Source organism: Vanacampus margaritifer, chromosome 6 (assembly GCF_051991255.1).
Source record: "Vanacampus margaritifer isolate UIUO_Vmar chromosome 6, RoL_Vmar_1.0, whole genome shotgun sequence".
NCBI classification, from domain to species: domain Eukaryota; kingdom Metazoa; phylum Chordata; class Actinopteri; order Syngnathiformes; family Syngnathidae; genus Vanacampus; species Vanacampus margaritifer.
Window position 1 is genome coordinate 3,895,386 of NC_135437.1, and position 15,836 is coordinate 3,911,221.

A 15,836-nucleotide genomic window follows, 5' to 3' on the forward strand; every position below is an offset into this window, starting at 1 on the left:
TTAGGATTTACAAATTAAGCATAGAAGAATAAAACATTAAGCCTTAATATTTTATTTCAGTGCTGTTCAAACATGAAACAGACTGCAACCTGTTTGTTAAATGTAGTGGCTCAGTTATAAGCCTACATTTTCAGATAAATACATTTTCATACAAATCTTACAGTGTACAAGTTTACTGATTAGTATTTTCTAAATTTGAGTACACAAAAAAAATCGCAATAATCAATTTATAGATTTGTATCGGTATCGAATCGAATCGTGGCCTATGAATCGTGATACTAATCGAATCGCCAGGTACTAGGCAATTCACACCCCTACTTGACATGTTTGTAAATTAGCTTAAAAATGCACTTCTGCGTTTTTGTTGATGTTTTTTCTTTAAACAAATGAGGTAGTGTGGAGTGACTTATTTTTTTTCTGTACGTGAAAGGGGGAAATTGTTTTTTAAAGACATAGTGGCTGTGTCCAAATGTCCACTCTTGTCCCCTAACCCCTCATTCACTACATAGCCGTGCACTATATAGTGGCTTAATATGTAGTGCCCTCATTCTGTTTGGCGATTCGGACAGCCAGCTCACTACTTTCTCCTCGCCGCATATCATGTGACCACTATGTCATGACGCACCGGCATGAATGAAAATGTTTTGAAACTGTACTTTAGTTCCTTTGTTGTAAATATTTTCTATTAAAACGCATTCATTATTTCCATAGTATATAATAATGCATTGGTTTGACTCTCACGCTTGCGCTGTCGCTCACGCCATGTTTTTTTTCCATACTCGCAATGCATTGTGGTATATATCAACCCGAGTGAACATCGATTGTATACTACTTTTCAGTGTGCATTGTGGGTAATTTTGAGTGCCCTACATTTTCTCTCCCTGGATATTCGGACGCCACTACAAAATGACATATAGGGAGTAGGGTGCACATTTGGACATAGCCAGTGTGTCATAATTAGCGCCATCTGGTGGTTAACTAATAATTAATTCACTTTAAAACCCCACTATTTATTTCAATAATATGCAAAAAATATATATATGTCCTTTCACATCAACTTAATTTTTTTTATATAACGGTAGGTCTAGTAATCAGTAAATATATAACATAGCGCCAGCCTCACCTTACAAGGGGCGGACATGTTTCGCTGCCATCTTCCTGCTGCAGATGCCCAAAGGGCCTGAACATATTTAGCTTTAGCCGCTGATTCGCGTGATTTGGGCTTCCACCGTTTATCTCCCTCTGCTTTGCTCTCAAACGCTTTTACTAGCTTCTTCCACTGCTGTATACATTAAGATGACTTGACTTGACTAGTCGCTGTCATTAGCCGCTCAACCCAGGTTATGGCTTGGCTAACTCCCACTAGTTGCTCTTGTTAGCTGCGCCGAGTTACTCCAGCTCACTCGCTCTTTCAGCGTCGCTTGCTGGGGTTCTCCCCGGTTACCAAGATGCTCCCTCGCTCACGCCAAGTAATATTGGTGGAAGGCTTGCGAAGTTTCGTCTCTCTGAGTCGCCGTAGCTTACGTGCTTCAAAAAGCATGCGCTTTGGCCATATTCTTGCTATCTGGCGGCATCTAATGGTCAACTATTACACACTGTTTTATTGTATTGTATCATCAGACTCTTTAACCTTTTAAAAAGTGTTTGGGAAGAGAATGTAGTCACAGGTGCTTTGTTGGCCGGCCGCAATTCCACTGACGGCCCGCTGAATTTCAACACAATGAAGAGACATGATGGCCACAAGGCGCCCACAGATCGGCAGCCACCAATCAGAGGAATGCTGTTTTCAATATAAAATTAAACAGAACCATGATCCAAACAGAGAAAAGCGTATTTACATATTGATTATTATCATTTTAATATTAAGAAAACTGCTCAGTGATGGGCAAGTTTGGTATACAGGAGAGGAACGCAGAAGGACAGATGGTGGTTGACGTTGCAAAAAGAATGGAAATGGCTGTCGTGAATACTTTCTTTCAGTAGAAGCAGGAACATAGAACATAGAACAACCTACAAGAGTGGAAGTAGGAGTACACAGGTAGAATACATCTTGTGTAGGGGGTGTAATTTGGAGATCAGCGACTGCAAAGTAGTGGTAGGTGAGAGTGTAGCCAGACAGCATAGTATGGTAGTGTGTAGGATGACTCTGGTGGTGAGGAAGACAAAAACGGCAAAGGCAGAGCAGAGGACGAAATGGTGGAAGCTGAAAAAGGAAGAGTGTTGTATGACTTTCAGGAAGGAGTTGAGACAGGCTCTGGATGATCAGGAGGTGTTTCCAGATGACTGGGCAACTACAGCAAGTGTGATCAGGGAGACGGGTAGGACAGTCCTTGGTGTGTCATCTGGAAGGAAAGGAGATAAGGAGACTTGGTGGTGGAATGAGGAGGTGCAGAAGTGGATCCAGAGAAAGAGGTTAACTAAGAAGAATTGGGACACTGAGCGAACTAAAGAAAGTAGAAAAATACAGAGAAATGCAGCATAAGGTGAAAGTAGAAGTAGCAAAGCTACAGGTTAGGGTAATAAAGGATAGGGATGGAAGTGTGGTGACATATGCCAGTAGTGTGATGGGAAGATGGAAAGAGTACTTTGAAGAGTTGATGAATGAGGAAAATGAGAGAGAACAAAGTGTAGAAGAGGTGACTGTTGTGGACCAGGAAGTAGCAAAGATTAGTAAGGATGAAGTGAGAAGGGCATTGAAGAGGATGAAGAGTGGGAAGGCACTGATGTTTCCTGATGATATACCTGTGGAGGTATGGAAGTGCCTAGGAGAGGTCGCAGTAGAATTTATGACTTGGTTGTTCAACAGGATCCTAGATAGTGAGAAGATGCCTGAGGAATGGAGAATCAATCATTATCAATCAATCATGGTTGACATTACTCATGTCATGTGCTCATCAACAGAAACTAAAAAAAGTCATTTTAGTAGTAGAAATATTTGATTAATTTATTTTTTGTGTTGTTAATTTTGCTTTACCTGTCTTTATTGCCTGACTTATTTTTACTCCATACATAGCACTTTGTATGCAGCAATGATTGTTTTGAAGAGCTTTATAAATAAATTTCATGTAAGTTAATCGAGGTGTACCGCATGGATCTATTCAAGGCCTGCTCCTGTTTACAATTTATAGAAATAATGTGGGGCAGAATCTGAGCAACACAAGCTGTCATTTTTACGCTGATGACATGATTGTCTATTCTTTCGCAGCTACACTCACTGAAGCCATTAACAATTTACAAAATCCATTCACGACTGTTGTGTTTTTTCTGACTTGAATCTTTCCTTAAATACCAGCAAAACAAAAGTAATGGTGTTTTCTAATAGTAAAGACAAGCAGAAGAATGTTTCCCCTATTGTTGCTCCTGATGGCTCAGTGATTGAGGTCATTAGTGCTTTTAAATATTTGGGCATCTTAATTGATGCATCATTGTGTTTTAAGCCTCACATTTATTCTCTTGTCAAAAAACAACTGCGCCTTAAGTTTCTATTTTAGGAACAAGTTGTGTTTTTCTTACCTTGCAAGGACCACTAGAGGCTTGTGGCTGCAACATTTCTTCCTGTGCTTAATTATGGAGACCTTTTATACTCACATGCCCCAGCCAAAGCTCTACATTTGTTGGACTCTGTTTTTCATGCCTCCTTGCGCTTCATAACAAACTATGGTCCATGAACTCATCACTGTGAACTGTATTCCCGGGTTGGATAGCCTGCTTTGGACACTTGTCGTCTGACACACTGTCTGGTACAGATTTATTTATAAGGGACTCATAGGGTCACCTCCTACATACTTGATAGTTTATGTTCAGAGAAAGTCTGATGGGCATTACTCTTTTTGTTCTCAGGACATCTACTTACTGACTGCCCATACTGTCAGGACAGAGAAAGGAAAGATGGCTTTTCAGTATCGAGCACCTACAGATTGGATTATTATTATTTATTTTTTTACAAAAGACAATTCAACTTCCAGATCTCATAACTTTGTCTCAGTTTAATGCCATTATAAAGGACCTGGAAATGAAGTCATTAACCTGTTGCTGTTTTTAATTTACTGTTTTAACTGTACATAATGTTGTGTTGCGCCTTTTGGCCAGGACTCCCTTGAACAAGAGATCTGATCTGGAATAAAAGTAAAATTAAAAGGTCATAGAAATAATTATTTTAAGTAAAGTAGATAGCGAAACTACAAACTACTAGGACTGAGGTCCTAGTTCATTCCTGTTCTGGTTTCTTCTTTACACGTCATTACGTCCCTAAATTTCCCTAAACAAAACACAGCCGTTAAGTTCTTGTAGCTATACCTATTAGAGAATAAAATTATTGCATTTATACCATAATCTCCGAATGATGTCATGTGTAATAAAGAATGATCATTACCGTGACTAAGGCTTACTCAGTTGGATTTATTTTGAAAGTACAGAGCGGAAGTTGTACATTTTCCCACTTGTGGCTTTGAATGTGCTTGTTGTCAGTCACAGCTGGCTTGTTGGCTGGCCCCAAGTTAAGCAATATCGGTGTGTGTGTCGGGAACGAGCAAGTCACTGCATGGATTTGTCAGAGCCGATCTGAACTGAGCGTAGCTAAAGGTGAGCTTGACGTTTACAAACCTTCCCTAATTTATTTTATCTCCGATTCGCTACCGCTGTGATTGTTTTCGCTTGTTTATTTTGCGCTGTGCACTTAAGTGACGCACGTATAAGCGTTGCCAAGTTGGATGAAACTTATTCATTGAACGCGGTTGTCGGACGACGTCTGATCACGATGAAGCCTGGCAAAAGTACGAGTTTAAATTCGTTATTTGACGTCTACTCGCGCTAGTTATGCGATCAAGGCCAATAAGCCTTGAATGTGTTTTGCTGCTCAGTAAGGTGAAGCGGCGGACGAAAGGTGTAATGCATCGGTTTTAGCTTCAGTCCATCGGCGTGGTGCTTTTTTGGAAGTTTCCCCCACTGCCTGCGTCAGTGAGCCTGGCGCTCATCCACCCACAACAGTGTTCTGATCACACAAGTGTATCATTGATTGTGTCATTATCTCTATTCACTTATTGAACAACTGCTCAACCTCTTTGTTTAGTTGTGCGTAAACGTTTGTCAGACTCCTGCTGTTGTGACACATGAAAACACGAGCGGATGGAGTAATGGTCACTGATTTGGAAAGTCGCTTTGTTGTTGCAGCATGGAAGTACGTTGTGGTTTAAAATGAATACCGTTTATTGTGTTCGAACCTAAAGGCGTTCTGCTACTTTATAAACTCAAAACTGGTAAACATCACACCGAAGAGAACGTTAGGGGCTTTACTTCATTCATATAGATAGATAATTGTGCAAACTGGTAAATGCCTATATATATGGAAAACAAAATATTACATTTGATCACACTCAAAAACAAAGCGGTTACTACAAATTAGCACCGTGGTCTTGGTAGCCTCCATTTCGAACCGTCCGGTTCCATTCTTTCACTGCTTTTACACATTTTCTCTGACGTTAAAATAGCACTAAGGAACTTTTCAACCTTACTAAAATATTTTCATAACTCTTCTGATGAAACATCAACTTAAAACTAACTGGCTTGAGGGGGTCTGTATCCTTTTTACTGGCACTAAACAACTTTGAGGAGGATGGTAGGAATACTGCCACACAAAAACCTACAAATGTGCTGACTGCTTTATATCATACGTCACTTCCCCCCCTTTACCCATTCGTTACGAAAACAGAAGTCAATTTGACTGGCGTGAGCTACAAAACCACGCAATGCGCTTGTCCTCCTGGGAAATGTGGTCTTTCTTTAGGCATAACATTACCGCTTTTGTCCATATGGTGCCGCCATAATCAATGTAAACTTAAAGTTCCTTAGTGTTTCTTTTAGGGTCCATGTTGAGTTATACTAAACTTTTTTAAAACCTAATTTTTTTTTTAAGTCTGTGTTTAAAAATAAATATGCAAATAGAAATGTGAAAACACACATTATAAAGAATGAAAATACTTAAAATGTATACCAAATAAACATGAAAAATAATAATTTAGTTTTTATTTGTGTACTAAATGACAAATATGATCTTTCATCATCCCATGATATCTATGCGCCACAATCCTGCTTCACTCACTAAACTTGACAATATTGTAAATGCACTACATGCAACGTTCATTCTCCTTCAACTGTTCAGACTACAAAATAACACTTTTGTACTTCTTTTTGTACATATTCCAACCATATTTCCTTATCTCAAACAATCTATGATGTGACAGTCAGTCACTGTCATAAAACCTTTATTAAGTCAATATGAGAGCTCAATGTTCACTTATAGTGTTAGCGGGACTTCGTTGTCTGTTTCCCAGTAAATCACTTTTTTTCACTATGTAGGGTTACAGAGCCTTGTTTATATTCACAATGGCTACCGGTTTTCAAAAATGGCCTGCACATACAACATGGTTCCCAAACTGGACAGTATTGTACGTGAAAAGGCTACAAAGACATTGCACATTTGCTGCCGGCCATGTGGCTAGCAGCAATGTGGGTGTTATTTCTTCATAATTGTGTTTTCACTTATATCTAGTTGTACTTTATGTATTTCTAACTACATTCAGATCAAAGCAAGATAAACTAAATTAACTTTATTCTGAAGATGGACTGGATTTCCATTCCATTTCCATTCATTTCAATGGGAAACATCACCTCAGTTGTAACAAATTCAATTTATTAAACCAAGGTTTCACTGTATCAGACAAGTGCAAAAAGAAGTTAAGCACCATCGTGAAACTTAAAAACTCTTTGACATGAAGCTCTGTTTGTGAAAGAAAAGAGATGAAACTGCCGAAAGCAGAAGTCGCCTAGCATTCAGACCAAATTAAAAAGGTATACCACACTTGCTGTTCTTCACCCCGCATTAGATGCTTCCTGAGCAAAAGTTACATGATATGTCAATGTGGATAATGACATTTGTTGCTACTTTAATTGAGATTATGTCTGAGAAATGAGGTTGCTTAGCGATTTCACAAATATTAGTATAGATAATATCTAGTGGAGTATGGACATGACAAACATGACCCTGTGATCAACTATTGACTCTCACTCGTCTGAAAATATTGTTTGACAATTTTTCTAATCATGTTGTGTACTATTGGTGTTTATTTTTTTTTCTTTACAGTAATTACAAAAAAAATATGACTGGTTTTGCTGCAATTAACTCACAAGTGTTGACATTTGGACTTTGGAATTACACGTTTATTTGCATGGATTCATATCGGTGTTTAGAGTTACCTCTAATTAAAAGCTATTATTCATACTGTAGAGCAAATTTTTACTTGAATTAGACCTTAAACCATTCTTGCACTGGTATGTGTGCATTTAGAATCGACACTACTTTGAGAGGCAAAGTTGATCAAAAGGTTAAAATGCGTGACAAATATGCATTTATTGTTACCGTTGTTGGAATTTATTGCTATATTAATATAAACTTAAGTTAATAATCTGACTCCAATTTGTGACCTTACCAAACTATCACTCATCCAACAATAGCATGCTCGTTCTGCAATAGAAAGGTATCAGGAAGCCGGCATTTTCACACACGAGTGGATTTATTCCTAACATTCAAATCTAATACAAACAGCTGGGGTCCCGGGTCCCTATCAATACAATTCTGTACGCCTCTGTCTCAAGCAGCAGACGTAGTCTCATCCGAGTTGCCCCAGTGAATAGTTATACTACACAATATGCAAATCACACAAGACAAAGACATCCTAACATAATTCTATTGGCTATGTGTTACTGCAGTTTTAACTTTAGCTCTCTATGATTGGACGTCCTTTCTTCGCCAAGTTGTTTTCGGGCTGCTTCTGGCTGGAATCTCCCCCAGACTTCTGGCCTTCGGTCTTATCTCGTCCTTGAAGCTGGCTCCTGTTTACTCTGAAGCACTGCATTCTTGTACATCCTTACTCAAACTTTATTTCCTTTATTCCCATCTTTACAAACTCTTATATTCCTTTACCGTGATAGCTCTGCCATTAAGAAAGACCTCGTCCCACTCTCTTCCACTCTCCATACACCACTCAAGCGGCTTATTCACTCGAGACGGAAAAATAGACTCTTCTTTTTTGTCCTCTTCGGTCCATATAAACTCGCATCACCCTTCTCCTATTTCTGAATAGTAAATACCTTTTGTCTGCTTTGATCGCGCCACAAAATCAAACTGAGCTCTCTGATGGGTAATGCCAGAACCATCATAAAACTTGTACTAACTGTGCAGGCAATTTCATACTATGCTAACATTTTTTAATTTGTGATACAAGTGTATAAAAGAGTTGACTCTGTGTATTACAAAAAGTTAGCTAGCAGCTAAACCAAAACAACTTACAACTTGATGCATGGCTGTGAAAGGCAATTGGATTTTTTTTTTTTAACCGTCATATAGGGCTGGGTCTCATAGCTGAATTATATAAGTACTGCATTTCATATCCGTCGATATGCAGTTTTATGGATGGATGGATAGATGGAAAACAAACAAACAATTGATTAAAGAAAATAAAACAACTATGCAGAGGAAAAATACTATTAAAAATATCTGGTACAAAATTTCAAGAAATGTACAATGTTTTTGTGCACACTGTAAATAATCAGTGTAAACTGTATTGCCACCATTGTTCAAAGAATGACATTGTAATGATGTAGTAAGTGGCTTCTTCTATGCCGGGCAGGCACCCAGCAGACGAGCAATCAGCGACTCTGTTGCGCTCAAAAAATGCTTTTTGTGCTCAAAAAAATGCTTTTTGTGCTCAAAATTTCTCTGTAGCCTCTGTCTACAGCATGTAGAATGCCGGGGTCAGGGTTTTCTTCCTGATTATTTTCTTGATCAACATGTGTCAATTACTACATATTGAATTGTTGCCCGCTCTCATACAAGATTAAAAGGATAATTATCTGCTTTGTTTTTAAAACCTCAAAAATAATCACATGACTTTATGGTGTACATCCTGTTCTTGCTTTTATTGCACTGAGGAGCTATGACAAATGTGTACCATATTTTTCACTTATCTGGTGGTGTCACAAAAAAGAACTACGCAAAACACACCTGTGATGTCAATAGTTGGGATGTTAGTCAAATCCCCCCCAGCCCAAAGCAAGCACTAGGTTAATCGCACACTGTCGAGGACACCAAGCTACTTCAGCAAACTGAAGGCTTAGCAGTTTTAATCACTTGGAGCCTCTTAACTAAACTTTGAGCAGGAGGACATGTTGCACTTTCCGCATAGAACTGGATTCTCAATAAAATCCTTTGCATGAGGTTTTAAAGATCAGGCAGAACCTTACCTATTTATCTACCTTATCATTTGTTGGCTACTACAGAATGTTCCATACCACTTTTGTCCCCAGTACTCAATCTTGAGTACTCACAACGATACCTAGTTTGGTACCACAAGAACACAAAATTTCAAGTAAAGGAATGACAGATTTTTTATTTTATTTTTTTAAAGAAAGACCTCTCTTTTATTTCTGACAAAGATCAGGGCAATCACTCGGCTATAGACAAGTTCAGTCTGTCAAAACAGTCCATCCATCCATCCATCCATTTTCTTTACCACTTGTCCTCACAAGGGTCGCGGGGGTTGCTGGAGCCTATCCCAGCTGGCTTCGGGCAGTAGGCGGGGTACACCCTGAACTGGTTGCCAGTCAATTGCAGGGCACACAGAGACGAACAAACATACTCACAATCACACCTATGGACAATTTGGAGTGTCCAATCAACCTGCCATGCATGTTTTTGGAATGTGGGAGGAAACCAGAGTACCCGGAGAAAACCCACGCAAGCACGGGGAGAACATGCAAACTCCACCCTGGAAGGCCAAAGCCCGGACTCGATCTCACGTCCTCAGCACTGGGAGGCGGACGTGCTAACCAGTCAGCCACCGTGCCGCCCAAAACAGTCCAAAATAAAACAATTTTTTTTTATTTGTTTGGCTTGGCGCCGCAAAAATCTTGCTCGTTTGCAAACCCGGAAATGTATTCTTAGCGTGAGAGAAAACCTGCGCGAAAGGGTGACGTCAGTACGCTGGTGTATGTAAATGTTGCGTTCAAGTGCACCATGTAAAATCGTCAACTGTTCTGCTCCTGCATAGTCACAATTTAGAAAGATGTGCTTCAGAACCGAAACATGGCACAGTTTAATTTTACGCAAATCGGTCCTCGGAAGTACAGGCACAAAAAATACCATCTTCAGTACACATCCCTAATAATAAATGTATCACAATTTGAAAAAAAAAAGGCTTATGAAATGTTGGGGGAAGCCTGTTGGGATAGTCAGCCTATTATTGTGTACAGTACACAAAGGGCATGCATGTAATTACACATGGTATAAAGTAATTTACGTTGATATCATATTATCCTTATTTTAATCATCAGTATACATAAAATACATAGATATAGCCATTAACCAGTAGCCATTTACAGGTCTGTACTCTGTACTCTGTACCTACCTTAAAACAAAAGATGCGGGCCTCCAAATATTGCCCAAAATTTAGTGTGCAATTCCCAGATCCCAAAAGTGGGACACCTACATTTTGAAGGGCCATAATGAGCTAGGAGGCTCAAAATTCAAATTTCTTTTGGCATCATAAGACACTAATGAAGTAAAAATCAGGCAAATTGAAGAGGTGTCACTGGGGAGGTTGTGGGAATTTGTGGGAATTGACACAAGAATGACCCATATCCAACATTTCCTTTCTGCAACCATATATGTATGTATGTATGCATTCTAGTAATGTTGTTGACTAATAGGCTTAAATATTGTCTAATTTCCAGTTCCTTCATCTTTCAATTGCACCTTTTTGCAACAAAGAGGTCATTCCTTGGTCAAAGTACTGTTGCCATCATGAAATCCTTACTAGCTGTGCAGTGCAATTTTCAGTAACAAGTGATGATGCATATGGTCAAACGGTAATTTTTTTCAGGAATGATAAAACAGGGACTTGTGCAACTTTAGAGACATACAGTGCTGCTCAAAAGTTTGTGAACGGCTTGAGCAATTTGGATTTTCCAATTGTTTCAACCTGATTTTGTTGTTCAATCTGAACCATTACATTTGATTTGAAATAACACGTGTAGATTTAGCATTTCAATGCATTGTTCTTTTTTTATTATTTTATTTTTTATCAATTGTGTAGTCAAAACTACATTAAAAAGAGTTTTTGGTCAATTCATGTAGATGCAAAAGTAAGTGAACCCTGAGCTGCATTGCTTAAAACACGTAGTCAAGTAGGATCAGGTAGGACAAATTAGTAGCTTAACTAACCACTGAAATGGACCAATGAAATGAGAGGTTTAGCAAAGAAATTGTGCATCACTGACTGAAACAGAGACATAACCACATCACTTAAGTCTTATTCAGGTGAACCCATACGGGTCAATCATGCTGAGAGGAAGAGAAATCTCAGGGGATCTCAGGAAGTCTGGGGAAAGCTATGAAGTTATCTACAAAAAATTGAGCTTCATAATTCCACTGTGAAGCAGATCATCTGCAACTAGTTGAAAATTACTACAATCCTGCCTAGAAGTGGACAACCTTCTAAAATATAAGCAAGAACCACAAGAAAAATGATAATTCAGGTAAAAAGCCAACTCGAACATCACATCAAGGGATTTGCAGACCTCTTTTGCTGCATCTGGGACACGTGCATGCTTCAATCAGAAGAAAAGTCAATCAACAAGGCTTTCATGGAAGGCTTGCTAGGTAGAAGCCTCTGCTCACAAAAAAGATCAAAGCTGCCCATCTCAACTTTCTCAACTTTGCCTGCGAGTACCTCGACAAACCTGAAGCTATTTGGAAGTCCCTTCTTTGGACAGATGTTTTGGTCACAACTAAAACGGTCATGTTTGGTGAAAAAGCAACACTGCATACCAGTAAAATAACCTTCACCCTACAGTGAAGCATGGGGGTGAGAATGTTAAATTTTGGGCTGGCTTTTCATCCCCAGGACCTGGACAACTCCACATAATCCAGAGAATCATGAATTCAGAGGAATATTGTGAATTCCTGGATCATAACCTGGAGCCGTTCTTTGTAAAGTTACAGCCTGGTAGATGATGGATCAGGCAACATGACAATAACCCAAAGCATTCCAGCAATACAACCAAGGAATGTCTGAAGAACAACAAGAGTCATGTTCTGGATGTGCCGAGTTAAAATCCTGACTTAAATTTTTTCAAAATACTGTGGCGGGACCTGAAGCGGGCAGTTTATGCTAGACGCCCATCCAACCTCTCTCACTCAACTGGCTGCATTTTGCAAGGAAGAGAGGCAAAAATCCCCCAAAGTAAATGTGAAAGACTGATAAATCACTAAAGTTCTCATTGCAAAAGGAGGTGCAATGTCCAATTAAGTGAGAGGTTCACATACTTTTGCAGCCATGTAATCTTGAGTTTTTCTTAAATCAACTTTTGTTCAAGACAATATTATCATTCTTTTTGTTCAAGTCCATTATTTTCAATGCCAGCATTGTAGATTGAGGTATGACTGAACATTTAATAAGGTTATTTTGATATTTTATACAAAAAGTCTGACCATGCCTGGGTTCACAAACTTTTGAGCAGCAATGTATTTAATTTATTCTCAGTCTACTCCACTGATTGTACAAAATCATTGTTGGCTTCCTTGGTTATCTTGCTTATCTTACTGGCAAATTTAACTGAGCTAATTGCTCTGCTCTGCTTGTTGTCTTTAATCATAATCTTTATAAACGGTTAAATCAGTTTGCCCTGCATTTTCTCATGAAGCAAATGCTTTGCTCTTGCTAATAATTGCATGGATAGTGAGATCATTTGTTGCAACTGGAGGGGGAGTAGTCACCATTAATCGAAAGCAAAACAACACCTGGAAAATGTTCTCTCATAGGCACATTATGAGGCCACCAAAACCGTTCCGTTAATGAGCCGAAGCGTAAAGAAAAGATGTCAGCTACCCCACCAACAAGGAATGTCACCTTTGTGACATTGTTGCTCAGCTTGCATGGTTGGCATGCAGGGAATTGTACCCCTTACTGCCTAATAGAAAAATATCTGCTATGCAACGTGTATTAGTCACTTTTAAAATAAAAATACAACTTGTCTTCTTCGTGGAAGTGTGATTTGCTTGAATAAATATCAGTGAGGCTTTCTCCTGGCATTGCGGCCAAGTTAAATTGGTGCAAGAGAGTGAAGGAGCATTTATTCACTTTGAATGTCTAGTCAAATTAAAGACATGAAAAAATGCTTCATTTTATCTTCACTTTGACATTGATTTGTTTCATGCCAACGACTATGGGTTTAGTGGTGCTGTTCAGTTCTCTGGAGCCCTACTGGGCAAATCATTTTCTTTAATTTTAATTTGCTGCTATACATATCTTTATTAATTAAATGTTAACAAAAGTGAACAATGCGAGTAAGTAATCTTTTTGAGGACATACAGCCTCTCAGACAGTGCTTCTCAATTTTTTTTTGTTGCGCCCCCCTAGGACGAAGAAAATACTTCATGCTTCACAACTCTCCGCCGTGTTTATAAATAGTATCATTTGCCTAAGAAATGACTGTACGCATGCCTCTGCAGTGGAGCTAATACTTCTTGTTTGCTCGCAAACAATGAGAGCGCCACTGACATCAACTGTAGTTGATGCTCAACTACACTTTATTCTAATATGCACACAAAAAAAACTGCATTGAAACAGTTCAGAAAACCATTGTTAGTTAACAAAGTTCATCACAGCATGTACAAATGCAAGTTAAAACCGTACCATACAAAGACAGTCATTTATCAACAACAGGTGTTGCTTCTCTGGGTCTGAGCTTATCTCAGGTGGACTGACCAGTGGAAAAGTGTGCTGTGGCCTGATGAGTCCACATTTCAAATTGCTTTTTGGAAATCGTTTATGGGCCAAAAAGGAAAAGGAGTGTCGCATTGGTATCGGAGCAAAGATCAAAAGCCATCATCTGTGATGGTATGGGGTGTCTAGGTTTGGTTAACTTGCACATATGTGATGAAACCATTAATGTTGAAAGATACATAAAGGTTTTGGAGCAACATATGCTGCCATCCAACATTTTTTTCCCCAGTGATGTTTCTGCTTATTTTAGCGAGATAATGTCAAGCCACATTCTGCATGTTAGAACAGTGAGTGTGTGAGTACTAGACTGGCTTGCCGGCAGTCCAGACCTGTCTCACATTGATTGGCCCATTCTAAAGTGCAAAATACAACTCAGACCCCAGAATGCTGAGCAACTTACAAGAACACACCACTTAAAACACATTGTCCAGTATTTGATTAGGCACTGTGTATAAAGAATAAAAGTGCAAATATTTCCAGCATCTTATTCTCTGATTGTTTTGTTTTTTTAACATTTTTTTTACGATGACTTATTCGGTGTGCAAACGACAGCCGCCTTTGTTAATTTGAATGGGAGTTTGCTGACGTAATGGGCAAGAAAAATGCCGTCTTCTATCGCCAAATACTGTGCCAATCCTGATCGGAGTAATCCTCAGCACGTCAGGTTTCATGAAATTCCCTCGGGGGGTGTTGGGTGGTGGGGGGTTAGCTCTCCTAATGAGGACTAAGCACGCTGAGCACAACAACATGTAGCTTGCCTAGCAAGTAAAAGTCAGCCGGATGTTTACCGTCCACGTTAGGCTCTGTCCGCAAATTACATTATTGGTAACTTGAGCCCCTGTAACACACAACTTGCAGACGGTCCCTAACTTCTACTTGCTATGGGGCGGCCGAATGCGTCCTCCTTATTGGACACGGTTTCATCTTCACTTTGGGCTGGATGCAAGTTGGTTGTACTACACTGTTTTTGAAGAAGTGCTTCTTTGCTATAGGGCATAATTCCCCCTTTGATGACCAGTGTGGGGCACGATCATTCCTCGTGAGTGCCTATGTCGTCATTGGCAGCCATGCTATTCTGTAACGATACGTAATGATGATCATGTGAAAAGAGAAAATGGCTGCTACTGTACTTAATGCAAAAATATTCATAAAAAGTACTATAAAATCATAATCGGTCAACATAAATTGACATTTTTTTCAGGGAAGAGTTCAAATGAACCATTTCACAGAATAGCAGGTTAATTGTTAATAAATGGTGTGTTCCTTTAAGTTGTACATCAAGCATGAGTCGGAAGAATTCTACCTATATACAAAAAATCAGTTCCCAGTGTGTTGTGAAAAGGAAATTGGTAAACGGCTTTTTTGGAATGTGTTGCTGCAGGCATCAAATTCAAAATAGCGAGTCAGTTGGATTATATCAATATCTTGTCTTGCAAATCAGGGTATTTTATTTTTATTTGAATTTTACACAACGTTCCACTTTCATTGGAATTGGGTTTTATAGTTAATCAAATATGCACATTTCAAATGAAGTCAAATTTAATTTTTATTTTTGGAGGGGGGGCACTTTCTATTTAAGCATTTCTACAACATCAACTTGTCCAGAATTATTTACACCTCCTGATTTGTACAGTTATTTTGTGTTGAATTACATTAATATACAGTGGTACCTCAGAGTTTGAACATAATTTGTTCCTGCGAAGTGTTCAAAGTCCGAATTGTTCAATCTCCAAAACATTTTTAACCATAGGAAATAATGTAAATGCAACTAATACATTCCCAAGCTCCAAAAACAAAAAAAAATCACATTTTAATTTCTATTTATGTTTTTTACATTTACAGCCTGTACAGTATTTAAACAATAAAAAAATACATTTTTGTTGTTGTGGTGTGATGGCATCAGTGGATGATAAATGCTATGTTAATGCTAGCTTTAGTTCAGTGCTGAGTTTGTGTATTTTATATTAGGTATATTGTTAGACTACTAAGCGGGCCTTG

At 38.8% G+C, this 15,836-nt stretch overlaps 1 protein-coding gene across 1 annotated transcript in view; it reads left to right on the forward strand.

Moving 5' to 3' along the window:
* Window positions 1–4,446: 4,446 nt before the first annotated feature.
* LOC144054118 (solute carrier family 45 member 3) overlaps window positions 4,447–15,836 on the forward strand; it is a 54,972-nt gene continuing 43,582 nt past the window's right edge. Inside the window, exon 1 of the mRNA XM_077569223.1 lies at window positions 4,447–4,581. The gene's annotated coding sequence lies outside the window, so the exon portion shown is untranslated. The remainder of the gene's footprint in view (window positions 4,582–15,836) is intronic.